The following is a 25,797-nucleotide window of genomic DNA, read 5'->3' as shown; positions in this document are numbered from 1 at the left end:
GCCACCATCCTTAAGCGCCATCTGACAGGTGCAAACGTATCCTCACAGTTCTTTTGGCAACAGTGTGTCAGACACCTGTTGATTTTGACCAGTAGCATGTACTTTTCCACACTAATAGAGGAGCGCACAGGTGTGGTTAAAACAAAATGGTGGTTAGTATAAAGTCCATTCATTTTTCCTTTTGGGTTCAACAAAGGGCTCTGTCCCTGCCACCAGAGTTTATAGTCTAGTGAATCTAGGAGTGTCCACACTGAAACACTGATCCGAGAAGAGACAGTCATCTCAATCCAGTCCCTATGTTCATCCTTCCAAAAGAACATTCTTCTTTGGTTTTGACTGAGACAATGTCTATTCTTTTTTGTTTTTGAAACATCTGGTAAACTAGTTACTAAGTTCGTTACAGTTGAAGTGTGTGAAATCATACTCAAATAAGATGCAGTTAGAAGGATTATTATATGTGGCTCCGTGGCTTAGCTGGTTAAAGCGCCTGTCTAGTAAACAGGAGATCCTGGGTTCGAATCCCAGCGGGGCCTGTTCTCCTGCTTTCTTCCTGGCTTTTGTGATTTAACCTCCTATGTTTTCTCTACGTGAGTAGGAACCAACTTGAATTTACTTTGGATGAATCTTGTAATACTCAGGCCCTTGAGAAGCATTCCCAACACATATATCAAGAGTAATTTAAGGACTCGGAATATTTGTTCTAGTCATGATATTTGCAGTAAGTGAGTAGCCTAGATGAGGTTTGCCCCTTTGTCCTACCATTTGAGATCAAGTGACGGAGACTCAACCACTTTAAGAACATGCCCTTCCAGATATTCTTTGTATTACTAAGAAAGGATTAATTTCTTGTTGATTGCTGAGCATCTGGGAATGCAAAGATGTTAGAGGACTATTTTTTAAAACTCCTTAAAGTGAATTTGAATCTAACAGATGACATCATGTAACTCCGGAAGCACTGAGTGGTTAACAGTACTAAATGATAAAAGGTGGCTACTCTGTAAGGCAGTTTTAACCATGTCCTGGACATTCACAATTGTGTCTTTGCTGAAGGGAGTTTTCTGTAATGGAAATACTATTTCTTTCCTGACACAACTTATTCTTTATTCAAACCACCTCCCCTATTAAATGTTCCCTGGCTTGGGATCCTCAGACAGACAGCTCCTCTTTTGTGCTGTTAGAGTTGGCGTGCTGTTGTTTTGACCAGCTGTGTGGTTCTTTCTTCTTCATGTCTCGCTATTCATTGGTGAAGTTGGGCATTGGATAGTTTGATGAATTCACCTGAATGAAATGTCCGTTAAAAAGTGAAAGGCAGGGGGGTGGGGGGATGGGTTAGCCTGGTGATGGGTGTTAAAGAGGGCACGTTCTGCGTGGAGCACTGGGTGTTATGCACAAACAATGAATCATGGAACACTACATCAAAAACTAATGATGTAATGTATGGTGATTAACATAACAATAAAAAATTTTTTTAAAAAGTGAAAGGTAAAGCATGGCCATGATGAGAAATGTCAGGGAAAGGGAAATGGTTAGGAAGTACGTCCACTTGGACATACTTGTCTAACCAGGCAACTTTAGGTTTGAAACAAATGTGATAATGACCACACTGTGGATAACTACTTCTGGAAATCATTACTCTGCAGACTCAGCTGGGATCTTCTGGATTCATCTGTCCCTGTTACCTGTTATCACAGTTTCTTCTCTGTACTGGGATTGTTTAATGCTGAATCTGTGTCTACAATTCCACATACACAGCACATCAAACTTAGGAGTGTCAAACACTCTTAGATGGTTAAGTTTTAAGTTCTTGAGTCTTGTACCTACACCATGATTGCAACTGGAAGAATCTCAAGCATCTTGGTGCTTTCCAGGGCTGATGTTCACATCCTGACTCATTGCAGAGTCTCTGGAGTTGATCCTTCATCCCTCAGAATTTCTTCATCAACTCTAAATCTCTTGATTGCCTACCTGGAGCTAATCTCCCCAAATATCCACATCTAAGACAGATCTCTCCCTAGCTTCAAACTCATATTTCAATCTCCACTGGAATTTCATATAGGTACCACTAACACAGTGCACCATAAACTCAACTGACATCAATCTCATTGGAAACCTGTGGTTAACTTTGATTCCTCCCACCATCAAATCATCACAAAGTCTATTGACTTTGCCTTCAACATGAGTAAGATGTCTTTCCCTTCTGTCCTGCTATTGGTCTCTATTTGGGTCTTGAATATCTCTTCTTGACCATAATCTATAATAGCTTCCTCTTGTCCCCCCCCCCCCCCCGTCTTCAAGATTGGTCATCAAAGCCATTCTTGACATGTGTATTCTACAGTAGTTAAGTGCAGTGTCTTTTAAGTGCTAACTAGGTCAAGTTGGTCAGTTACTAGCTACAGTTCAAACCCTCTACATCCTATTTATTTCCCCTTTTCTTTCAGCTTCTCATCAGCTACTCAAAGGAGTCTTTAAAATCACCAACCATAGTTGTGGTTGTTCTATTTCTTGTTTTAGTTTCCTCAGTTTTGCTTCATATAAGAATAAGTCCTCTCGGCGAATTGTTCATTTTATTGTTATTGAATGTGTCTCTTTATCTTTGGTCTTACTTTTTACCCTAGGGTCTACTCTGTCTGATATTGATATATATCCGATATCGATATAATGGTTCATGTCTTCAAGGTATATCTTCCCTCACCACTCTACTTTCAACCTGTCATCTTTATTTGTCTTATGTGTCTCTTGTAAGCAGGGTACAGGTGGCTCCTGTTTTTCTTTGTTTTGTTTTACTATTTAGCCTGCCAATCTCTGCCTTTAATTATGTGTTTATCTCATTTACATTAAATGCAATTATTTATATTTGGATTCAAGTCCATCATCAAGTTAATTGTTTTCTATTTGTCCCACTTGTTTTTTGTTTCTCTTCTTCTGCCTTTCTTTGATTTAATATTTATTATTCCATTTAATCTTTGTTTAACCTAAAATGTATTCTCTTTTCCCTCCAGCTGCTTTTAAGATTTTTAAAATTTTGGTTTTCAAGCATTTCAAAATAATTTGGGTAGTTACAATTTTCTTTACGGTTAATCTGGCTGTCATTTTCCGAGTTTATTGAATCAGTGCGTTGATGTGACTTTTTTTTTTCATTGAGCTGTGTCTTTAAGATCAGTGCATTTTAATTATGTAAATTACACTTTAATTCTTTTTAAAAAAAGAAATCTTGGGGCGCCTGGGTGGCTCAGTCGTTGAGCGTCTGCCTTCTGCTCCTCCCTCTCCCACTCCCTCTGTTGTGTTCCCTCTCTCACTGCCTCTCTCTCTCTGTAAAATAAATAAATATATTTATCTTATAAATAAATAATAATCTTATAAATAATTTATAAATAATCTTAAAAAAATTTATCTTATAAATAAATAAATAATAAATAAATAAAAATAAATCTTAATTTAAAAAAAGAAATCTTCAGTGATGACATCTGTACTCCAAGAATTAACAGCCCAATTTCTCTCCTCATATTCAGATTTAAATATACCTTCCCCGCTTTGGAAGGCACAACCCGTATTTTCTCTCATCTGGCCCACATATTCCCTTTTAATCTAATTTATTTCCATACCCTGCTTCAAATCCTTGGATATCCTCCCGCCACCAACATCATGCCCACTCCATTCAGCTCCCAATGAAAAAAGTCCCCTTTCTAACATCTCTGCATCCTATTTCATCACACTCTTTTCATCTATGAAGTCTCCGATTTGCTGTTATTTTCTCTAGAAACCCATCAGGGCACTAGGGTGAGTTTCCAATTTTTTGGCTGTTCTAAACAGGCTTCTCTGAACATTATACTAGATATATTTGGCAAAAGCATTTCTACTGGTATATGACAGTGTTAACTTTGTAAAGGGAAATCCCTCCAGAAAAAAGACCTGGGGTATCAAGCAATATTAACTTTTACCGAAAGGTTTCCCCGCGGGGTTTCCGTAGTGTAGTGGTTATCACGTTCGCCTAACACGCGAAAGGTCCCCGGTTCGAAACCGGGCGGAAACACGTACTTTTGCTTCTGAGCCTATTTCCTTTTACACATGAACTTGTATTTTCTTTTGAGGGTCTCAGACTTAAAAACAAACGCGAGTATTTGCGACCCCGAAATATGCCACTTTAGCATAAGGATGATTTTGAGCTGAGAGCTATTAAGTAAAAGCAAACAGGAAGGGCTCTCTGTCTTTCTCTGTCTGCTTAAAAGCAGAGCATGAACGTCCCTTTGTGAAGATGTTCCCCTCCCGTCTCTCATGACGGAGGAGAACTACCCTGATCACTAGAGATGGAAAGTCAGCACCAAGATGAGTCTGCAGAAACAAATCCTGCTAAAATAATCCCTGCTTCCACTAGTTTCCCCATATAGTTACCTTCCCACAAATGTTGCCCCTAGAAGCCCAAACTTCCCTTTTCTTTGTCTACCTACTTCCCTACAATGTTGTTAAAATGGTATGAAATCTTTCAAGTCTAACTGCTTCTTTGGGTTCTCGTTTCTTTCCTGGGAAGCCTTCATGCATGTAAAATTAAAATAAAAAATATCCACATCAACAAAATTTGTAAACTTTTTCTCCTGGTAACCTATCCTTTGTCAGTTGGACTCATAGGCCCCTGCTACAAACCTAACAGAATAGAGGAAAAATTCTTCCTCCTTACATATGGAAATTGTGAAGATCGGGGCTTTGGGAATTTGAAGAAAATACACACATATCCAAAAAGATGTGAAGGATGAAGCATGCAATGTGGAGCCAGGAGTAGTTGCGTTTGAACCATAATTCACAAGGTTCCACACAAAATAAATAAGGTGCATAATGTGTTAAAGGACCATGAGTGATTTGGAGAAAAATAAAGCAAAGAACGGGGAGCAGCCCTGGGATGAGGGGCGTGTAGGGCTTAGATATAATGTTCAGGCTGTGTTCCTGATAAACTGATATTTGAGAAAGCACCTGAAGTAGGTAAGGGGCTGGGTCATACTTACATCAAAGCAAGAATAGCTTAGCAAGGGGTGCAGTAGGAGCAATGAGATCTTGGGCAACTCAGTAGCCCAAGTGGGGGCTTTGGTATTTGCTCTGGTGAAATGAGGCGTTGTTGAGTTTTGAGCAAAGCTGTGCTCAAAGTGTTTTGGGTTCAAAAAGATCTCTCCGGTTGCTTATCATTGAGTGTTTCATAAGGCTGGAAAGGATGGAAGAAGGGAAACCTATTAAGAGATTTTGCAATATCCCATGTCAGAGATGAAGTTGTGGTGGGCCGGGGTGATAGCAGTTAGGTGGTGAGAAGCTGTTCAGATCTAGATGCATTTTGAGGGGAGAGGAAACAAGAATCCCCTCACATATGTGGAATGAAAGAATAACTGAAGTCAAGGGCGTTCCAAGATTTTTGCATAAATATCTGAAAAGGTGAAATTGCCATTAAGTGAAATATGGAAGCCTGGGCTTGGAGAAGGTTTTGAGAGGACACTCAGGAACCAGTCATCCTCTCTCTAATACACTACATGGTAAATGACATGTATTTGTCTTCAGTCTAATGAATGAGAGCCTTAGGAAAGGGGCTGTGATGGCCGAGTGGTTAAGGCGTTGGACTCGAAATCCAATGGGGTTTCCCCGCGCAGGTTCAAATCCTGCTCACAGCGTTGTGCTTTTTGGTGTGGGGCCTACCCCCTGAAGCTTCTGCAAAATTGAACGGCTCCCCGCCCAGCACCGCAGAGACATCTCTTAAGCGGCAGTTCCAATTTATAACTCAAATCCTTTAGGAGGACAGCGCCAGCTAGTTACGAGTTCCATCATCTTCTTTGGTCGTCTGGGTGCTTGCTCCGTGTCCGGCACTGTCCACACCGAGCTTCGGCTTCAGACTTGGAGCACTCAATAACACTGGCTCGTGGAGGTGAATTTGTTAAATCTGGTGAATGCCAGAGCACAGCAGCAAAGAGAACACAGGAGATGTTGAAATTTGGGGGAATAGATATGCCCTTTCTGATCATAGAGCCAGCAGCTTCCTTAAAGGCATTCTCAGGCAGTAATCTTTAGTGTTTATAACTGACATCAAAGGCTGGTGAGAGCCATAAAAAATTTAGGATAATACTCCATCGTATTTGCCAAGTGCTCTTTGAAGCACTTTTTACAAATAAGGAAATTGAGGCACAGAGAGTATATATTTGGACTTCTGACTTTGCCTTTTCAAGCCCATGTGCAACCTCGTCCCCTCAGTGGACTAAACCTCTCTTTTATAAGCACTTTTGCATTTGCAGCTCTTTTGAAGAGCTAAGTAAAATTTAAGCCAATTTTGTATTTGTTAGTAAGTGAGTTCCTGGTTTCCAAGTTTCTTTGTCAAATGCCATTCTTAAAATGTATACTTCTATTGAATTCTTGCCTCCTTATTGCATTTTGTGTTTATTGCAATTTGTGGGCAGATGAATATTATGGGGGGGGCAGTAATGAAGAGCTCAAAACTAGGCACTAATATAAACTGGGTAAGGAGTGAAGAGAGAACGTGGAAACTGAGTCCATGGAGATACGTTCAAGTAAAACAACAAAACAAAAACAAAACCAACAGCTACCAAGCACCAAACAAGTTTCCAAAGCATACAGTCAGAAAATAAGTGAAGACTGACCCATTTTCAATGAAAACATTTTATGTAAATGTGCATAATGCAAACCAGTCACAAAATAAATTATGCTTTCCCAGAATTGATACAGATTTTGTTCCTAAATCCTGCCTAAATTAAAAAATCAACCACTCTTTGTCTGATATGAATTGTGTATAGTTATAGAAAATACAAGTATTGATAGCCTTGCAAGAGGTGCGGGCCAGTGGCGCAATGGATAACGCGTCTGACTACGGATCAGAAGATTCTAGGTTCGACTCCTGGCTGGCTCGCGGAGCTCGCTTTTTCTTCACACTCTGTAGGTACTTTTTTTTTTAAACAAAACATTGAAGCAATCCTTAAAGTCTTTCGAATACACTTTCCTGGAACTGATCCTTCATTTTCGCGGATGCTCTCCCGCATCGACTGTCGGTTGAGCCTGAAAGAGATGTCAGAAGCATCAAAGGAACGATCTTCTAAGATTTTCTTCTGTCATCGCTTCCTGAACTTGAGACAGGAGATTGGCTGAAAAAGACCGTTAGAAGGAAGGCTTTTAAAATCAAAGAAGCTCTAAAGAAAAATAAACAATGACTTTTCTTCCAGTGTCTTCTCCATCGATGTTTTGTCCTCACTGGGAAGAGTCCTCACCTTAGAGGTCTCTCCTGCGCAGTTCCTTCCTCGCGTGGCTACCAAAGAGAAAGGGGACAGACATCTCCTGGGGAAATGTTGAGGCAAGGAAGGTTCGGCTGCGGGGACACGGGTGCGAGCGGCTCTTTGCCTCAGTTGAGCCCTTTAGACAGAGGTTGGCCCTGAAGACCGCGGTCGCCGCTCCCCCCACCCCACGTGTCCCCACGTGAGCGGCCGAGCATTCGTCGGGACAGAGCCCCACCCCCCCAGGGGACAGAGAATCAACAGGAAGGAATCCCTTGTTTTGCAAAGGTAAACAGCCGGGAAAAGATGAGAGTGTAAGGAAGACCTGGGAGGTGGCAGCTTTCGGGCTGCCTCTCTCGACAGACCTGCCTCCTCCCTATGCGTCGAGGCCGCGCGTAGAGGCTGGAGAGAAATCACTGCCGAGTGGGGAGAAAGTCCTCAGACCAACCCCAAAAATTCATCTTCATATGTGGACCGATTTCCGAAAGCGTAGCTTGTCTCCTTGGTGTGCATCGCAGGTGAGTTGCAGTCACCGCGTCGCTTTGGGGGCGGAGACCAAACCAGAGAAAGCAGGTGCGTAGTGTTGCACGGCGCCGGCAGGTGCATGGAGCCCGGCCCGCGCCGCGCCGCACTCGGTGCCCTGTCCTCGCAGGCACCCCGGACGGAGGGTTCTCGATGAAAAGGAAGGACCGAGCGCGGACCCGACGGGAACACAGCGCGTGTCTCGCTGCTCTAGCCGACCGAGCCGCTGGCCACGCTGCGCATGACTGCTTTTCTCCCCTGAAACTTGAAACTTCTAGGACGCGCCCAGATAATACTGTCTCCTGAGTTTCACTGAAAACTGAGGCGTATTTCAAAAACTCCTCAATTTCCCCGTTCCTAAAACACAACCGCCTGGCTCCCACGCTACTCCCTCAGGTTTCTTCAGTGAAGTCTTCCTAGCAGGTGTACGTTACTTTTTATTAAAAACAAGCAAAACGAGACGAAAATACACAGCCTTCTTGCTGAGAGGGGCAATGTCTGAACTCTCGATTGTAGCACGGGCGATTTCGGGTAATAGGTGGTTTGAGTTGGTCAGGCCGAAGGCCAAAAGAGGACCTTGCGTGGCCCGTACGGGGATCGAACCCGCGACCTTGGCGTTATTAGCACCACGCTCTAACCAACTGAGCTAACCGGCCACTCCTGAAACACCTCTCTTTTTTAAAAATAGTAAGTTTCTCTAAATTTTTGTTTGAAACTAAAGGGAATTTCTCCTTCCCCCTCCTTCTAAGGGGATCTTTCAACCATATTCACAGAATGTAATGAGTCTACATGCTTTCAGTTCTTCGGATTTGGAGAAGAAAATCCACGGAGAAACTTTTGTGCAGAGGCTGAGTGTAGTCTAATCGTGGAGGGTGCGCTGTAGCCGGATTTTCAGTCGTTGGTGAAGGGAGTCCCCCCTTTTTAGTCGTTGGTGAAGGGAGTCCCCCCTTTTTAGAAGCACGTCTGTAGCACTGGATCACAAATTGCACACTTGTCTTTCATGACTTGTAACTTAATGTCCCATTAAGTTCAGGCTGTTCCAAGGCGAGGAAACGAAGACGAGCGGTGGAGGGAAGGATCCAGGGCCCCGGGGTCGCGGAAGACCCGCCGACACCTGCACTGACGTCATCAGCCATGCGGTCGGGCGCTGGACCGCGGCCTCCGGCAGCACTGGTCACGCGCTAAGTCGGGGTGACTTGTTATCTTGTTAGGGATGGGAGAAAGGGGCCGCGGAGGTTTGCAAAGGGCGAGGTGGTGGGGCGCCGGCTGAGCGTTCAACTTCTCACCCAACGGCACATTCTGTGCGTCACTCAGGTGGCGGGGCGCGAGCCGAGGGACCCCCGGCCCGGGCGGCGGAGGCCGGAGTCGGAGAGGTGCGCTCTGCGGTGCCCAGCGAGCCTACTGGTCCCTCACCCGGAGACAGGTGGGAGGCGTCCGTGTGTTAGTTTCCTTGTAACTTTCCAGTTTTCTTGCTGACCGACGCCTAGGCAATTTTCAGCGAATACTTTCATTTGGAGCTAAGTGAATCAACAAGTAATGACTCTGTTGATTTGAAGGCCGACGCGGGCTCAGGAGAGAAGCTTGAGCCTCCCGTGTCCACCGCTCAGGTCGAGGGCGGAGTCCCGCGATGTTCCACCTTGCCTTCTTGCAGTCTGCGGGGCTCTCGCGGGCGGCCCAGGGCTTGCGAACCTCGACCCCACACTACAGGGCGCTCTCCGACGAGGCCTGCAGGCTGCGTCCTCCTTGTCGCCGCGGCGAACTGCATTCCCAAGCGCGTCACGGACCCGGAGGTCCGCAGGCAAAGCCACCGCGACGCACCTCGCTTGCATCCGGGCCTTGCAACCCCAAAAGGATTACTCTTGACTCCTTCCTCCTGCGAACGAACGGAGTTTTCCGGGTGGCAGACCTCCCTGACTTTTCCGATTCCGCCCTAGGGTGTCCGGGAGGGTTACTCATGCCGGGCACTCGCTCTCCTAGAAAAACCAGCACCTTCCCAGTTGGCGAAACCCAAGACATGGGTCTGTTGTCCTCACCCCCACCTTCAGCTACGTCCCGGGTAGACTGAGGGCTCCAGATCCAAGAACTATATTTTTCTGTGCCCTGCTTTTGAATGAAATATTGTGTATGAACCTTACTAATAGTGATTCGGGATCAAAAGAAGGACTCGTTAAAAGATCTGTCCTTTAACATTACACCATGGTACAGAACGAATCTCTACCGATCTTAGACTCCAACTGCCCCCAAATCCTCCTGGGAGGCCACCGGAGCCCTCCGCGCTTGTTTATCCTCCTCAAAATAGTCTATGCATATAGTCAAGCATACCTTTAATACCTTCCCCTGCGTCGTTGGCAATACACAAGGGAATATCTGCCTCAAATGTCAAATTATGTGTGCTATATTCCAGACCAGAGTCTATGAATTATCCAACACTGTCTCGGGAAAAATAATAAATCAATATTGAATCCCTATTATATTTTACGGCATATACGTATGTATATATACCATCCCATATAATCTTAATAAATACTACTAAAATTCAATTTATGCTTATACTATCATTCTTGCCTTTCTTCATAGTAAAGTGACGCACTAGGCCTGACCCCGCCGCTGAAAACCAAATGCTGTATAAGATAAGCAAAACTTTTTACAGGATTCAAAGTGCTGACAACAATGTAAGAATGGGTAAGGCCCAACAGTGAGCGAAGGCAGGAACAGAGGTAATTAAGAATTGAAAGTGCACATACCCTGATTCTTATAGATGCACTTAATAACACCCAAGTGCTCTGAAAAAGGCACTGGGCAGGTTTCCTTTCTTTACTTCAAGGAATTGCTGGAAGGAATTAGGGGTATGGACGTAGAACTGTGTTTTGCCAAAGAATTTACAAAAGCCCTTTCCGTGATGAGGGTAAATGTCTGTAGCTCCTTTCCACATACCTGGCACTGTGGTCTCAACCTATTTGAAGGTGACTGACATTGGTATGGGTGGGTATTCACTGGTTTACACAGCCAATCAGTAATGGGAAAGTCAATGACATTTGCAAAAGAAATGGGAGACCATGCCAAGACCCGGGATCGAACCAGGGACCTTTAGATCTTCAGTCTAACGCTCTCCCAACTGAGCTATCTCGGCCAGCCCTTAAGACATTTTTCATCATTTACTTTTACAACAACCGTTTCTGAACAGCTTATTTTCCTTTTTGGATGCTACATTTCAGGAAAAATAAGTAAAGTCTTCATCTTGTTTTCTGCAAATGTAACATTGTGCCCATTTCAAAAATGATTATACCTACATAAAAATTAGACAATGGGGAAACATACTCAAAGTTTCCTGAGTATTATAGGAAGAACGAAAAAACAGTGACAACGAAAATTTTAGGTACGGTTTCTAAGGATATGAATTAGACAGCCGTTGGGGTAGTGATTCAAATCTTTCTGCTGGAAGAATTCAAGACAACACCATTTGGGATAAATTCTAGTTTGGACCGCAAATATTTTTTTATTCTTTCAGTTGTTTTTATTCCTTTCCCCTTTCATTTATTAAGGTATAAATTACATACAGTAAAGTATGCAGATCTTAAGTGCACAGCTTGATGATTTTTACAAATTTGCTTTCCTGGGTAACCACCTCAGCTCTCTCAAGATCCCTCTCCTTTGCTCTCCTCCCAAAGTTAGCCACTGGTCTGAACTCTCACTACATGTGCGGTCATTTATTTTGTACCTTCCCGTACATTAAATCAAATTGAATCTGCATTCTTCTATCTGGCTTCTTTCACTCAATATTGTCTTTGAGATTCATCTGTGTTTTTATCTATGAAAACAGTTTGTTCCTGTTCGTCACCTTCCATTTGGTCAGACCACAATGTACTTGTCCATTCTAATGCTAATGGGCGCTTGGTTTCCAGTTTTACGTTACAAAAATCATGGAACCTTCTTGTGCAAATTTTAGGTGAACATAAACACTCATCTATCAGATAAATAGATATGTATATACATGTATAGGTACATAGATATGCAGATAGATGTATGAAATTGCTAGGTCATGTATGCTGGATATATGTATGTTTAACTGTTGCTAAACAGCTTTCCAAAATGCATGTATCAGTGTACACTGTTAACAACGATGTTAATGAGGCTTCCGGTCACGCCACAGACTAGTCAATACCCGGTATTGTCAGCCATTTTAATTTTGGCTATTCAGGCCAGGATGTAGTGGAAATTCTTTGTGATTTTACCTTGTATTTTTTTGATGACTAATGATACTAATTATTAACAGGGGAGAGAATAAGATATTTTTGGTGTTTCTCTCTATTTTTTTAAATATTTACATTAGGGGGGTATCTATTATTTGGATAATGGAAAAATAATTGAAAAAATTGAAAATTTTAATAATTAAAAAAACTGAAAAAATAATAATTTAGCATATCCCATATCCAAAATTATATGAGATATTTGCAGTCAACAAACCCCACCTCCTATATAATGCAAAATGTTATAGTATTTAGGTATGGACAAGGCCAAACACAAATCTTTGCTCTTTTGCTCAAACTTGCTGATAAGGCCAAACACAGACCCTTCCTCTTTCACTTTTAGCCAAGGTCTTGTTCTTTATCTCATGAGTGATTAGCTAAGATGAGGACACTTTGTCCCTGGGTTGCCCCTGGTTCAATGATCTGAGAAGGACTCGCAGGACTCGGCATATAGTTGTCCTCACAGCTATTATTGATTATAGCAAAAGGATACAAAGCAAAGTCAGCAAAGGGAAAAGGCACATGGGGCAAGGTCTGGAGGAAACCAGGTGCAAGTCACACAGAATGGGCTTAATTCCTTCAACCCAAAATTGTGACAACACATGAAAAATGTCCAGCAGGCAAGTTCACTAAAGACTCGGTACCCAAGATATTGGGAGGATGCCTAGCATATATCAAAACTCCAGACCCAGAAAGAAAGCAGGGGTTCAGCACAAACCATACAGTTAGCATGAACAGCTTTGGCAGTGAGCCATTCCTGTCATCTGGGAAATGGTGGGAACTCTCTTAAAATCTAAGTTCCCAGGTGCCAGCCAGGAGCCAACCTTGCAAGCAGGCCTTTCTAAGGAGCATAGTCTCAGGCCTGCTATGCTAACTTTCTGTACAATCCCCCTTGAAAGTAGCTAGACACACAAATGAACACATCCCATTCATCTGACTGAAGCTTCTCCAGTGCAAAACAATTCCAAATAACCTCATCTGGAAGTTGTGTACTATCCCTATAAAAGTCTACGGCAAACTACCCTGCAGAGAACACTCTGATCCTGCAATCTGGGGTGTTCTCTGGATCGCAAGACCCTAAATAACGTCAATGTCCTCATTTATCTGGTGTTTGTCTTTGACAGTTTGGTGTCCTGAGTCACCCAGGAGGAAAAGCCCACCTGGGACACCCATCTCATCCACCCAGACACTGAGTCCTCCCAAGCCTGTTGTGCTCCTTTCCTCATGGGATCCCACAGGGAACCCAGCTCCTCATCCAGGTGCTCCACACATTCATCTGTCGTAGGTTGGTAAGGATTTAATTTCACTTCTTTGTTTGAGAATTCTTTTGGTTTGGTTTGGTTGCTGGCTTTTGTTTAACCTTGGTATTACGGGTAACTCCAAATCCACCCGCAAACCTCCTTCAAAAGCCCCCACCATTACATGCTTTGGCACTATGGTGACAATTCAGTTCATTTCCTCCCAAAATGGCAGAATTTAACTCCTAGAACTATCTTTTTTTAGTATGTCCTTGATTATTTAAGGTAACAAAGTCTTTCCACTTTTGAAACAGTTAAGGTTATTTATAATCATATTACCTCCTATGTTGATTTTTAAAATAGACTTTATTCTTTAGAGTATTTTACAGTTACATAAAAATTGTACAGAAAGTACAGTGTTCCCATATTTCCTTTTCTCTTAACTTCAGAGATGCCCCTATTATTAACATCTTGTGATATGTTTGTTACGATGGATGAACCAAGGTTGATGCATTGTTACTAGCTAAAGTCCATCGTTTACATTAGGATCTACTCTTTGTGTTGTACGGTTCGATGGATTTTGACAAATGCATTAGTTGAGTGACTAGTAGGCATTGCGATGTAGCCTGATGCTACTACTGACCTTCTGATGGTGAGAGAAGGAGGAATATCAGACCTCAGTTGACCGTGGGCAACTGAAACTGTCAAAAGTGCAGCCGTGTGTAAGGGGGGATTACTGTGCCATCGGTCCCCAACTTAGGTTGGTTCAGTTTACGATGGTGCAAAAGCAATACACAATCAGTAGAAAGCATACTTTGAATTTTGATCTTTTCCCAGGCTGTGATGTGGGTGGGATCCTCTCTGGTGATGCTGGGCAGTGAGCCGCGGCTCCCGGTCAGCCACGGTATCACAAGGGACAACAACCCATACAGTGAAAACCATTCTGTCCCCACACAGCCATCCTGTTTTTCACTTTCAGTGCAGTGTTTGATGAATTGTGTGAGATACTCAACACTTCATCACGAAATAAGCTTTGTGTTAGATGATTTTGTCCAACTGTAGGCTAATGTAAGCATTCTGAGCACATTTTATCTGCACTAGCAAATCCCTTCTCTGGGCAACAATGTGTGACAATGCACAGAGTATTGACAGCTCAGGAAGTTCACCTGAGCTTCCATGTCCAGAGTTTTTATTGGGGCTTCATTATATCGCCATAAGCGCTTGATGACCCGTGTGCTTGAACTCACTCTCCAGGCTGACTGATAGAGTAACAAAGCCTTCACCCTAAATCACATGGTTGGTCTTTCTGACACGACTAAGGTATGCAGCCAGATCCACCCTAAAGATATATCCTATTATTAGGTATGACATGGATTATCTCCCAACAGCTAAAGCAAAGACCAGGTCTCTCTTTGGGCACAGCCCAATTTTTCACCACATGGGAAGGGCTGGGTTCCTCTCCACACACTCACCTAGAATGGTATCTGGCAAAGAAGAGAATGTAAGTCATACTATTTTTTGAAGAAACTAATAACACTGGTAAAATAAAGGAAATGTCCAGCCTTCCCTGTGTGTGGGCCCTGCCCCTGGGCTCCCGGGGAAGCTCTACTCTAACATTTACCCAGGTCAGAATGACTCAGCAAAACCTCAGAGCGTGGGCTCCATTTCTGCCCTGAGCACCATGTGCATCTCCTTCCTTAAAGAAAATAACCAAAAAGGAGCTTTCCAAGCATAAAGATAAGAAAAATTTTAAAACCCCCCTGGTTCCCGTTAGATTAAAGTCATACAGTCTCACACATACTAAAAACATAAGATGAAGTCTGTAACTTTCTGGAATGTTCTTCATCATGATGTAACATGATTGTAACTTTTTTAAAATGTAAAAAACATATATAACCCTGTACCAGATGTTCCCTCCCTGGAGGACTCTCTTCTTTGTGAAGATTGTGTATCCAGAGCAACTGACCTAACTTGGGCTCAAATGAAACTCTTTTCTTTCCTCTTTAAAAATTGGACGAGGAAGTACCTTTATACCTACAAATACTTGGAACCAGAGGAAAGTATTATCTAGGCAAAAAATAAAAAATAAAAATTAACAAAGTTGTTATATGAAATATAATTTGGACGTAACAAAAGACATAAAAGTAGGCCATATTTGTAATGGGTAAAATCACTTGCAGAGCTTTTTAAGGATCTGGACCTTTTCAGTCTGCACCAGAAACAGAAATGGAAACCGGGAGAAATAAATAGTAAAGAGACCAAAAGGTCAAATTGTAAGAAAAGTTTCTTGTTCAACAATTTAAAATTCTATCACTCCATAAATAGTCTTAAAAAATAATTAGACACAGGGGTGGCCGGGTAGTGCAGTTGGTTAAGTAGTGGACCCTTGGTTTCACTCAGGTCGTGATTTCAGGGCCTGGGATGGAGCTTCACGTCGGGCTTGTGCTCAGCATGGACTCTGCTTGGGGTTCTCTCTCTCCCTCTCCACACCCGTCTCCTCTCTAATAAATAAAATCTTTTAAATAACGTATTGGACACACATGAAGAGGGAAATTTTTAAAGTAGACTGACTACCTGGCCCTTTCTGATGATGGCAATGTGAGGTCTGGCCGGGGGGTTACTCTACACAGGGGCTAAAACAAACTCATTACCAATTCTCCTTGTCAGCCAAGCGTGTGTATTAATCCTCATTTGGCAGAAGCATATATCAACTCTAGAAAAGCCTTGAGTTGTAGTGTTTAAAATATCCAGGATTTTCACCTGGAACAATCAAAAGAAACACATCTTTTTTTCTCCTCATCATTCCATCCAAACCACCTCACTTTTTCCTCCTTCCTTTGTTGTCTTCCTCTTCTCTCCCCAAAGTTCTGAGTTTATGCCACTGTGCCATTTTGAGACTCTATGGATATTTTTGAGTATTTTCTACATGTCACATAATGGACTATGTAATTAAAAGTTTTTTTTAAAAAGTCATGGTAATTGTCCTCCATAAGCAAACTAGTAGAAAAGACAGTTGTGTATATAAATACATATTTTTTACAATGAGATAAATGCGAATTTAATACAACAAATGATCTATTAGTAAGAAGGAAGAAACCATCAGATTTTTTTTCTGGGCCATGAGGAACGAGCAGGGATCTGTGATGCAGACCAGATGAAGGAGAGCGCTGTAGGGAGAGAAAGGAGTCAAACAGGCCTCCTCGTTTTTTTATCTTTATCTGCACCAGCAAATCCCTTCTCTGACCTTTCACTTTACATTCTTTAGGGAAAGGAACTGCAAGACAAAACAAAACTCTCTTGCTGATACTGTTCATTTCTCAGTAGCTACGTTTAACCTTCCTTTTGCTAAAATCAATGAATTAAGTCAATAAAACAAAAGAAACTCTCACCCCAAGGGGTTAAGGCGGGAGACAGAGGGAGCCAAGGAGCAGAGACCTCCCTGAGACCACAGGTAGAGAAAGTTTACTGAGAGGTGAGTCAGGAATTGAGCAGGGTACTAAAGAAATAAAAGCAGTTAAAGTACAGTCCTTGTCCACCACCCCTCCTCCCCAGGAGCTTCTGATCCAATCAGTGAGGGAGGAAAGCAAAGAGAAGCCTGAGCTAACGCATCAGGGGCTTGGCCAAGCAGGCAAAGCTCACAGGGGAGCATCCCTGGGAACCGGGAGGTGCAGGTGTGCGGTCTCCAGTGGAGAAGTGGACGCAAGGAAAGAGGAAAGAGCCAGGGCAAAATGAGGGTATTTGCCAAGGCACAGAGGCCTTTGGGAACATGGACTGTGAGCAGGAAAATACTGAGAGACATTAGGAGGTAAGAGAGAATCAAGGAGACTAACAGGTAAATACGGGGAGCTTAGAAAAGAAGGAATAAAAAATGAATCTCGGCTGCAGAGCTTAGCACACCATTATACTAAGTAAAAGTAGTCTAACACAGAAGGCCACAAACTGTATGGCCCCATTTACACAAAATTCTAGAGAAGGCAACAGGATAGCAATGGAAAGCAGATCGGCCCGGGCAGGCGGGCAGGGAAGGATGGATTACACAAGCAAAGGAGGACAAACTCTCGGGGAGGGTCTGTTCTCCATCTCACACATGGTGCGTGATGACCCTGGCAAAGCAGGGGCTCCTCGGAGCGTCCCCACGATAAGCACCAGGAGCTGGGAATGTGCTGCCTCACAGGGCGAAAGGGACTTTGCAGAGGTGCTTAAGGTAAGGATCTTAAAATAGGGAGATCATCCCGGATTATCCAGGGGGTCTGATATAGTAGGGTCCTTAAAAGATGGAAGAGAAGGGCGCCTGGGTGGCTCAGTTGGTTAAGCGACTGCCTTCGGCTCAGGTCATGATCCTGGAGTCCCGGGATCAAGTCCCGCATTGGGCTCCCTGCTCAACCGGGAGTTTGCTTCTCCCTCTGACCCTCTTCCCTCTCGTGCTCTCTATCTCTCATTCTCTCTCTCTCAAATAAATAAATAAAATCTTAAAAAAGATGGAAGAGAAGTATTAGAGTCAGAAAAGAAGACGCGACAACACAGGCAAAGACCAGAGTCATTCACTTGCCGACTTCGGAGGTAGAAGGTGGCTGAGGGCCAGGGAATGTGAGCACCCTCTAGAAGGTGGGACGGGGAAGGAAAAGGGCTCTCGCCCAGAGCGTCCAGAAGACCACGGCCCAGCCAGCAGCCTGATTTCAGCTCAGGAAGAGCCACTTTAGGCTTCTGGCCTACAGAACTGTAAGACAACAAATTTGTGCTATTTTAAGCCACTGAGTTGGTGGAAATCTTACTAAAAAGGAGACAATAGAAAGAAAACTGCATTGCTGTTTTCACCCCACAGAAGCTGGTGTGATCAGAGTCACAGCGGAGTTGTCAAATCAAGCCATGGAACCTGGGGAGAGCCCAGCCCTTGGTAGGTCAGAGCCTCCCAGAGCAAACAGCCTCCACCCCTGGGGACACTTCTCTGTGCCTCTGACAATTATACCTTCCCACCGCTCCGTCCTGGCCTTAACTGGGATCATAAATAACATCACATCAGGTATTCGCTTTATGAAAATGATGGAAGCCTCTCTTCTGTTGAAACGTGTGCTGGGGTGAGGTCTTTTTCTCATTCTTCTCTGACTGTGCTTCTGGGGCCACACCGCCGCCAGGCCTTGGCCTTCGTTCTGCCCTCCGCCCACACTGGTCTTGGACTGTGTGCGTCCATCACCTTCTTCCTGACCGCCAGGCCGCTGCTGAAATGCCACCTTGCCCGAGAGGCCTTCCCTAACAGCCCTACCTAATACAGCACTCCCAGCATACCCTGGGCTCTCCTCTCCTTCTATCCTGTTTTCAGTTTTCTCTATAAAACTTCATCTACGTGTATATTTATTTTTAGCTGATCACTGTTGTTTCCTGCCTACTAGAACTTACCTTCCAGAGCCCAGAGGCTTCCTCTTTCTATGTCGCCAGTAACCCTGCACCTAGAATGGACCGGCGGGAAACGTAGGCATTGCACATTTGTGACATGACTGCATTCAGGAGAAAGAGCGCAGGGGAGGAAGTGGACTGAAGCCTGATCATTTTCTCCCGAGTTGCTGTGACAGACCTGTGGGGATTTCGGTCAGACGAGTGCGGTTGGTCAGCAAGATGCCTGGCTCTGGGTTCAAAGGGGAGGATGGGTGGGGGAGAAATGGTACAGGGTCTTCAGTGTTTACAGAGAGGTCGTAATCAAGGGCGTGAATGTAATACAGAGAACATGCATATCACTAGCAGAGAGGAAAGCGGGGGACAGAACTGTCAGGAATATCATTCTTAAGGAAGAGAGAAGGAACAGAATAAATCCAGAAGAGACGGGATCAAAGCAGAGTAACCTTGAATCATTGATTTCGGACACAGCGTCAGAATGAATGTAATTGTCCAAACAGGACTTGTTTGTTTTTTTTTTCTGATGAAAATAAATACATACCCAGCCACCCCTGCCCCATGTATGACTGCTGGAGGCTGGCTTGTGGGACTCAAATCACATTCAGATTTCACAGGTGGAAGTCAGCAACCTCACCGCGCCTTGCGGCATCAGAGCAAAGATGCTCTTTCCCCACTCCGGGGAGGGCTGACCCCGGGAGCTCACCGAGGAACTGACCCCGGGACCTGGCCCGGGAACTGACCCCAGAGCTGACCTTGGAGCTGACCCCGGGACTGACCCCAGAGCTGACCTCGGAGCTGACCCCAGAGCTGACTCCGGGAGCTGACCCCGGGAGCTGACCTCGGAGCTGACCCCGGGACTGACCCCGGGACTGACCCCGGGAGCTGACCCCGGAGCTGACCAAACCGCAGAGCGCAGGACCCAGGTTTTCCACTCCTCTGCTCAGTTCCCAAAGAGCTGAGGATTCCTTTAAAGAAAGGAGCGGGGAAAGGATGAGGGGGTTCCTGTGAAGCTGTGCAGTGGCTGTAAGGGCTCAGGTGGAGGAGAACCTCCTTGGGTAAACTCCCATTTGCCTCCTTCTGATCTGTGGTTTCTTGCTGTTCGAAAACTACCAAATGCCCTCCTTAATCGTGGGAATATCCGCGGTCTCAGCATGGAAAATAAAATACCCTCCTTCCAGCTTTTTCTTTCAAGAGGAGGGGAAAATGCATTAGAATAAGAAGAATCGGAAATCGCGAAGGGAAGAAAACATGCTCCAGGTGAGGCTCGAACTCACAACCTCGGCATCACCCGCACATATACTGTTGTATAAGTACCGCGCGCTAACCGATTGCGCCACTGGAGCATGCTTTCCCCGCAGCGTCGGCGCGCGCTCTACAGAGCCTCGGGCCAGGGCGCGCCCGTCCCTGCGCCGCCGCCGGGAGCGCGCCGAGCCGCGGGGTCGCCTCCCGCGCCTGCCACCCGCCGGCCTTCCGAGCGAACCCGCTGTGGTCTGCACGCCTGCCCCCGGCCCTCCCGGGAGAAGGCAGCGCTTCTTCTTCTGAGCCGCCGGGGACCCAGGACGCGCCCTTCAGGAGCCCCGAGCAACGGCGGCGGAGAAAGGGCGCGCGGACCGCGGCTCCTCCCCGCCTTCCCACGTCCGTGGAAGACCGGAGCCGTCTGGCCGAGGCGCGGCTTCCCGGCGCACAGCCGGCTGCTCGGGGATGCTCCCAGCGGACCCGGGACCCCGGGGAGCCGAGTCGGCCGGGCCTGGCTCCGCGCGTCCCCGGGCGGCACCCCGCCGCTGCGCCTCGCGTCCCCCACATCCTCCCGGGCCTGCCTGAAAGCCGCCTTCCGAGTCGGAGCCGGCTGCTCGGGCCTCTCCTGCAGGAGTCGTGACCACTCCTCGTTCGTGCCGCCGGTTACAGCGGCCAGGGCGGCGTCCACACCCCTCCCCTGCTCCTGCCCCCGTCTCGGGCTCGCAGGCTCCTTGCACCCGCCCGTGATCCTCATGCCCTCCCCGGGGCCTCTCGGGAGAAAGGCCCGTTGCGTGCGTCTCTCTGTTTGCTTATTGCCTTGATTTTGGCCTGGGGAAATTGCAGCTCTCTGGACGCGTGCACCCAAGCTCCGAAGCCTTCTGGCTGTTAGGAATAATCCCCGTGAAGTAGGAGAATTGTTTAACGAAGGGACTAGCCTGGCTGTTCTTTTTTATTATTATTATTAACATATGATGTATTATTTGTTTCAGAAGTACAGATCTGTGATGCAACAGCCTAACACAATTCACAGCGCTCACCATAGCACATACCCTCCCCAATGTCCATCACCCAGCCCCCCCATCCCTCCCACCCCCCTGCGCTCCAGCAACCCTCAGTTTGTTTCCTGAGATTAAGAATTCCTCATATCAGTGAGATCATATGGTATTTGTCTTGCTCTTATTGACTTATTTCGCTCAGCATAATACCCCCCAGTTCCATCCACGTCACTGCAAATGCAAATGGCAAGATTTCTTTTCTTTCTTTCTTTCTTTTTTTTTTTTTAGCCTGCCTATTCTTGACCACACAGTGTCTACCAAACAGGACTGTGAGTAATAGACCAGCAGCCAGCCTCCTGCTTCCAGACTCCTGGAAAGTGGGGTGTCTATTGAGCTGCCCTACCGGTCTCATTGCATGGGTGTTAACACCTTAACATGAGAAGCAGTGAGAAGCACCATAAGCTCTTGGGTAGAAGACCACCTCACCAGAGAATTTCCTCCAACATCCCCACCATACAGTCCTAGAGAGAGAACAAGTTCGCCTGAACCTCTAGAGGTTGTTCCATCTACAGAACAACCCTAGCAATTACCCCTTGGATAGAGCTTACCAGCGGCCCGGCATGGTTCTAAGTGGTTTACGTAAATCTCATAACAACAGCATGGGGCCGTGCTCCAAGTCTGGATCTAGGAAAGAACCAGTATCTAGGGAATTACTGTTCTTATGGGAGGAAAACTTACCGTGACCCACCGTGTCACTGGCTATTAAACTGACTTTCATCAGAGAAGACAAGTCTGTGACACAACATAGGCATCAGAGCATGAAGTCACGTTCATGGAGGAAAAAGTAGAGAGCTAAATGGCTTGGAATCGTTAATGCCAAAAAAAATAATAACCATCTCTGACCTCCGTCTCCTCTTCCAAGGAAGCCTAGCCTGTATGGACTACATCACGGGCTCCCTGCCCTCGGCCTTCAGCCCGAATTTCACGGTGGGAGCACTAGAAGGAGATCAGAATAAAACAGGACACAGAGGCTGCAGAGTTCAGTTTCCGGCATTCTTTTCTGGAGGTCAGCTCTGTCTAGTCCATCCAAGTGGACCTTTCCTTCAAGTTCCAGTAATGGCTTCTTTCCTCGTTCCTTCAGGCCCTCGGGGTGCTAACCACCTGAGAGCCCTCTACTCCATCCTTCCCCCAAACCTGCCCACGCCTTTATTAAATAGCCCCTTTCTGAAACCCTTCTAAAAATATCCCTCTGTACCCTCTTGATTTCCTGATTGATAGAAACCGTGATCTAATTGACAAGTATGAATGACTGGCAACAGTTTGGGAGATAGTTTATAATATTATGTTTTGAATGCGGGAGCAATCGCATGGAAATAAACATATTTTTGTAATTGACGGGGTTCAGAACACACTACCCCAAAATGTGGCAACCTGGCAAATTAAATCTTTTAAGCTGAAGGAGTCTGAGAAAATATGAGAAGCCGGGAGGTCACTCTGACCCGCCCCTGCCCCTCTCCCCTGAAGCAGGTCATAAAACTCTCATGTGAGAGTTCCCTGAGGAAAGGGGCACCCTTCTGTCCAGAGACAAAAGGACACCAAGAAGTTCCTCCCAGTTTACTAGACTTACCTTGTACACTTTGGCCTATGGTATTTGCCCACAGCGGTCCACTTTTCATCAAACTCAGCATAAAAATACTCAGCTTTAACCACTTCCTCGGGTTTTCATTTCCTTAAAGGCTCCCATGTCCCATAAACCTCTTATCAAGTAAACTTCTATGCTTTCCTCCTGTTAAACTGTCTTTGTCAGTTGAATTTTCAGATCCAGCCAGGGACCCTAAGAAGGTCCAGGAAAACTTTTTTCCCTTCCCTACATTAATAGTAATGCAAATACAGGGAAACCACTGGGTCTTTAACGTACTTTTCAAGAAGATGAAAGTGATCTGGTAACAACTGAAACGTCCTGTTAAAGTCATCTCAGACAGGAACTATAGGGAATGCTCAAATTCTCTCTCAAAAAGATGATTCTGAAAAATTCATGATTCAAGGTTCTCGTGATCCTGCTCTGGAAAGAATCTGATATGGCTGGGCTCCATGTGCCATTTGAGAAAAATGATATATTTTTATAACCTGAGAAAAATGCCATTTACCTGTGGGTGTAACTTCTCTCCACAAATCTTTAAGACCATATTAATAACATGAAAAGGCTAAATTGGGGGTGCCTGGGTGGCTCAGTTGTTAAGCGTCTGTCTTCGGCTCAGGTCATGATCCCAGGGTCCTGGGATCGAGCCCCGCATCCGCATCGGGCTCCCTGCTCAGTGGAGGGTCTGCTTCTCCCTTTCTCTCTCCCTCTCCCCCACTTGTGCTTGCATTCTCCTTCTCTTAAATAAATAAGTAAATAAATAAATAAAATTAATAATATACCAATAATAATAAAATCTTTAAAAAAATACTTATGGGTGTATATGTAGGGGCCTAGGGCAGGCTGCCCCAAGATGGGGTACTTTGGCATAAAGATTATTTTTAGTTAAAAGCCATCAATACCCAGCAGATTCGGGAGAAGCTCTTTACCTTCCCCACAACTGCCTAAAAAGAACTTAGACAGAGGTCCTGCTCCAGGAAGAGAGCTGCCACCAAGGGTGACCACATCATGGTATGAACCAGGTATGGTAGACAGCAGGAAGCTAGCAAGGCCCGTTTGATGAAGATGCTCTCTCTGTCCTGTTGTTTCTGAGTGGCCTGGCAAACATTTGTGCACCAGACATTTACTCTTTTTCATCTTCCTGTGAATTGTGTTTCTTCCCTTTGAGTCCCAGACCCCTACCCCCTTCTCCTTGCTTAAGGATGACATATAACCTGACTATCTTTAGAATTTCCATGTCTGTGTGGATGCCCCGTACACATGCTATTAAATTTTCTTTTCTCCTGTTAATCTGTTTCATGTCAGTTTGATTCTTAGTCCAGCTAGAAGGACCTTGAAGGGGACAGGAAAGTCTTGCTCCCCAACAGAAACACAATTATAATATCCTGTAGGTACAGTGGAGTGCCCTGTTTTGTGTTCTGGGGGATGTGCTGCAGAGATGGGGATGGTGGGTTATCTTCTGGCCTCAGAATAGCCCTTCTCAGAGCCTGGGGCCCCTGGGCCTTTCACGCTACTTGGCAGACCACCATCACACCCTCTTGCAGAATAGGTATTGACTTGCCTGGCTGATTCACACGGGACAGTCCTTGTATGCCATAGTTTTGTGCAAGTCTAAAGGCATCACGAATGGTCCAGCTCAACTACTCTGGTTCCTACAAACTTTCCAATCTGGGATAGCATCTCTCTCTATCTTGATTTCTTAGAGACCAAAACACCAAAAACAAAGAAGGTATCCAAAATCTTTCTCTACACTTTGACATTCAATTTCACTGTTTTTTTTGGGGGGGGTTAAATTTACTTGATCTTTCTACTTTCCAGAAATTTCAGATGCTCTAGTCATTCATTATTCTTTTGTATGCTCTGGTTGAACTTGACTAGATAATAGGAAAGCATTTAAGCTTCCCAATTCTGCAGACTAACCTACTTGGCAGAGGGCTTCCAGCTACCTCCTTGAGGTTCTCAACAGTGTTGGTGCTCTTCCTATCACCGGTTTAAGCCATGTACTAAACTTTCTTGTTGGTAAAGCTCTGCTTCCACTGTCTGACTAAAACACTTTACCCTTACCACCCCATCTTAGCTCTCCTTTCCCCCAATTTTTTCCACCTTTCTGAGCCAGGACAGAGTGACACTTCCCCAACACATCAATTCCACACTGCTAGGCACCTGTGAGGCATGGTCTTATCCTCTCAAACTACCGTTTCTCACACCACCAACAAAGGGAAGGAAGATACGCAAGTGCCTGGAATGGGCCAGGCTGAGCAGTAACGCAGAGGCACAGAGGACATGCTGAGTACCAAGAGGAGTGGACTGGGGAACGCCTTCCCCAGTCCTGCCGGCCGGAAACCAACCTTCCTTCCACGTGGCCCCACGGACACCACACTCTGTGGTGGCCAGGGGTCCGATGGACACTGCTAAGATTGCTCCTTCCAGTCAGGATCACATCTAGCTCTTTTTTGTTTCCCCTTGCCTTGCACACAGGTGTCCTATCAGCCTTTTCTGAACAAAGGACGGAAATTCTGATTTCACTTTCCACTTGTTCAGTATCATTCCAAGTTTTATATGAAAACTGCAGAACCTACTCACGTACTCTTTTCTCAAAGAAAAGCACAGGACTGCCCTTGACTGGTAGTGCCTTTCTGTGGGTCCCTAGGTAGGAATCCCGTGTCTGTTTCACACCTGCCTGCCTACTCTTAGTCACTTTCTCCAGACTCTGTAACGTCTCCCTCCAGCTCCGCTTACTCAAACACATACAGTCCTGTGAGCTAGAGATTCTAACCGGAAGCTAGTTACTACCTCTCCCATTCACCTGATTAGACCCTTTTACTACTGACTGGTTAGGGCAGGAGGGTCATCCACACTGTCCCCTGACCTTGGCAGAATGACTGTCACCTCCAGGAGCCATTAGGTTTCCTTTCCTGGGAGACCACCTGCCTGTTCTCTGGGGACTAGACCTTATTTCCTTCTATGATGCAGGAGGGCATATTATCTGTTTTAAGCAAACATTTATGAGGGACAGCCCCCTCCTCAAAGAAAGAGACCCTGAATAAAATACAACCCTGAAAGGCTATGGACTATGAATTGGACTATGATCTCTGGCAGAAATCCATTTCTACAACTAAATTTCAGTCTTTCCTGTTTCTTTTGTGATTAGGGGGTTGCTTTTTGGTAGGGAAAAAGATTTTTTAATCACAGAGTTAAACATCTTGGAAATCCAACCCAGATTTTTAAAAACCATGGTCCTCTCGAAAGAAAAATAATCATGACAATAATATTAATGGTAACAGC

The 25,797-nt window shown here is 45.2% G+C and overlaps 7 non-coding genes across 7 annotated transcripts; 4 read left to right on the top strand and 3 right to left on the bottom strand.

Annotated features, from left to right (window-relative positions):
• Window positions 1-459: 459 nt before the first annotated feature.
• Window positions 460-533, top strand: TRNAT-AGU (transfer RNA threonine (anticodon AGU)). Its single transcript has one exon. It is a non-coding gene; the product is annotated as a tRNA-Thr (tRNA).
• A 3,424-nt stretch (window positions 534-3,957) lies between these two features.
• Window positions 3,958-4,030, top strand: TRNAV-AAC (transfer RNA valine (anticodon AAC)). The gene has a single exon. It is a non-coding gene; the product is annotated as a tRNA-Val (tRNA).
• Window positions 4,031-5,563: 1,533 nt separating this feature from the next.
• TRNAS-CGA (transfer RNA serine (anticodon CGA)) lies at window positions 5,564-5,645 on the top strand. Its single transcript has one exon. It is a non-coding gene; the product is annotated as a tRNA-Ser (tRNA).
• A 1,171-nt stretch (window positions 5,646-6,816) lies between these two features.
• TRNAR-ACG (transfer RNA arginine (anticodon ACG)) lies at window positions 6,817-6,889 on the top strand. Its single transcript has one exon. It is a non-coding gene; the product is annotated as a tRNA-Arg (tRNA).
• Window positions 6,890-8,351: 1,462 nt separating this feature from the next.
• TRNAI-AAU (transfer RNA isoleucine (anticodon AAU)) lies at window positions 8,352-8,425 on the bottom strand. Its single transcript has one exon. It is a non-coding gene; the product is annotated as a tRNA-Ile (tRNA).
• Window positions 8,426-10,826: 2,401 nt separating this feature from the next.
• TRNAF-GAA (transfer RNA phenylalanine (anticodon GAA)) lies at window positions 10,827-10,899 on the bottom strand. The gene has a single exon. It is a non-coding gene; the product is annotated as a tRNA-Phe (tRNA).
• An 8,992-nt stretch (window positions 10,900-19,891) lies between these two features.
• Window positions 19,892-19,985, bottom strand: TRNAI-UAU (transfer RNA isoleucine (anticodon UAU)). The gene is made up of 2 exons: window positions 19,948-19,985; window positions 19,892-19,927 (listed from the first exon to the last, which is right to left on the bottom strand). It is a non-coding gene; the product is annotated as a tRNA-Ile (tRNA).
• Between the last annotated feature and the right edge of the window lie 5,812 nt (window positions 19,986-25,797).

This window comes from Callorhinus ursinus, unplaced genomic scaffold, assembly GCF_003265705.2.
Source record: "Callorhinus ursinus isolate GAN/ISIS: 27379988/994484 unplaced genomic scaffold, GSC_fseal_2.0 scaffold129, whole genome shotgun sequence".
Taxonomy (NCBI): Eukaryota; Metazoa; Chordata; class Mammalia; order Carnivora; family Otariidae; genus Callorhinus; species Callorhinus ursinus.
This window is presented reverse-complemented; position numbering and strand designations above follow the sequence as displayed.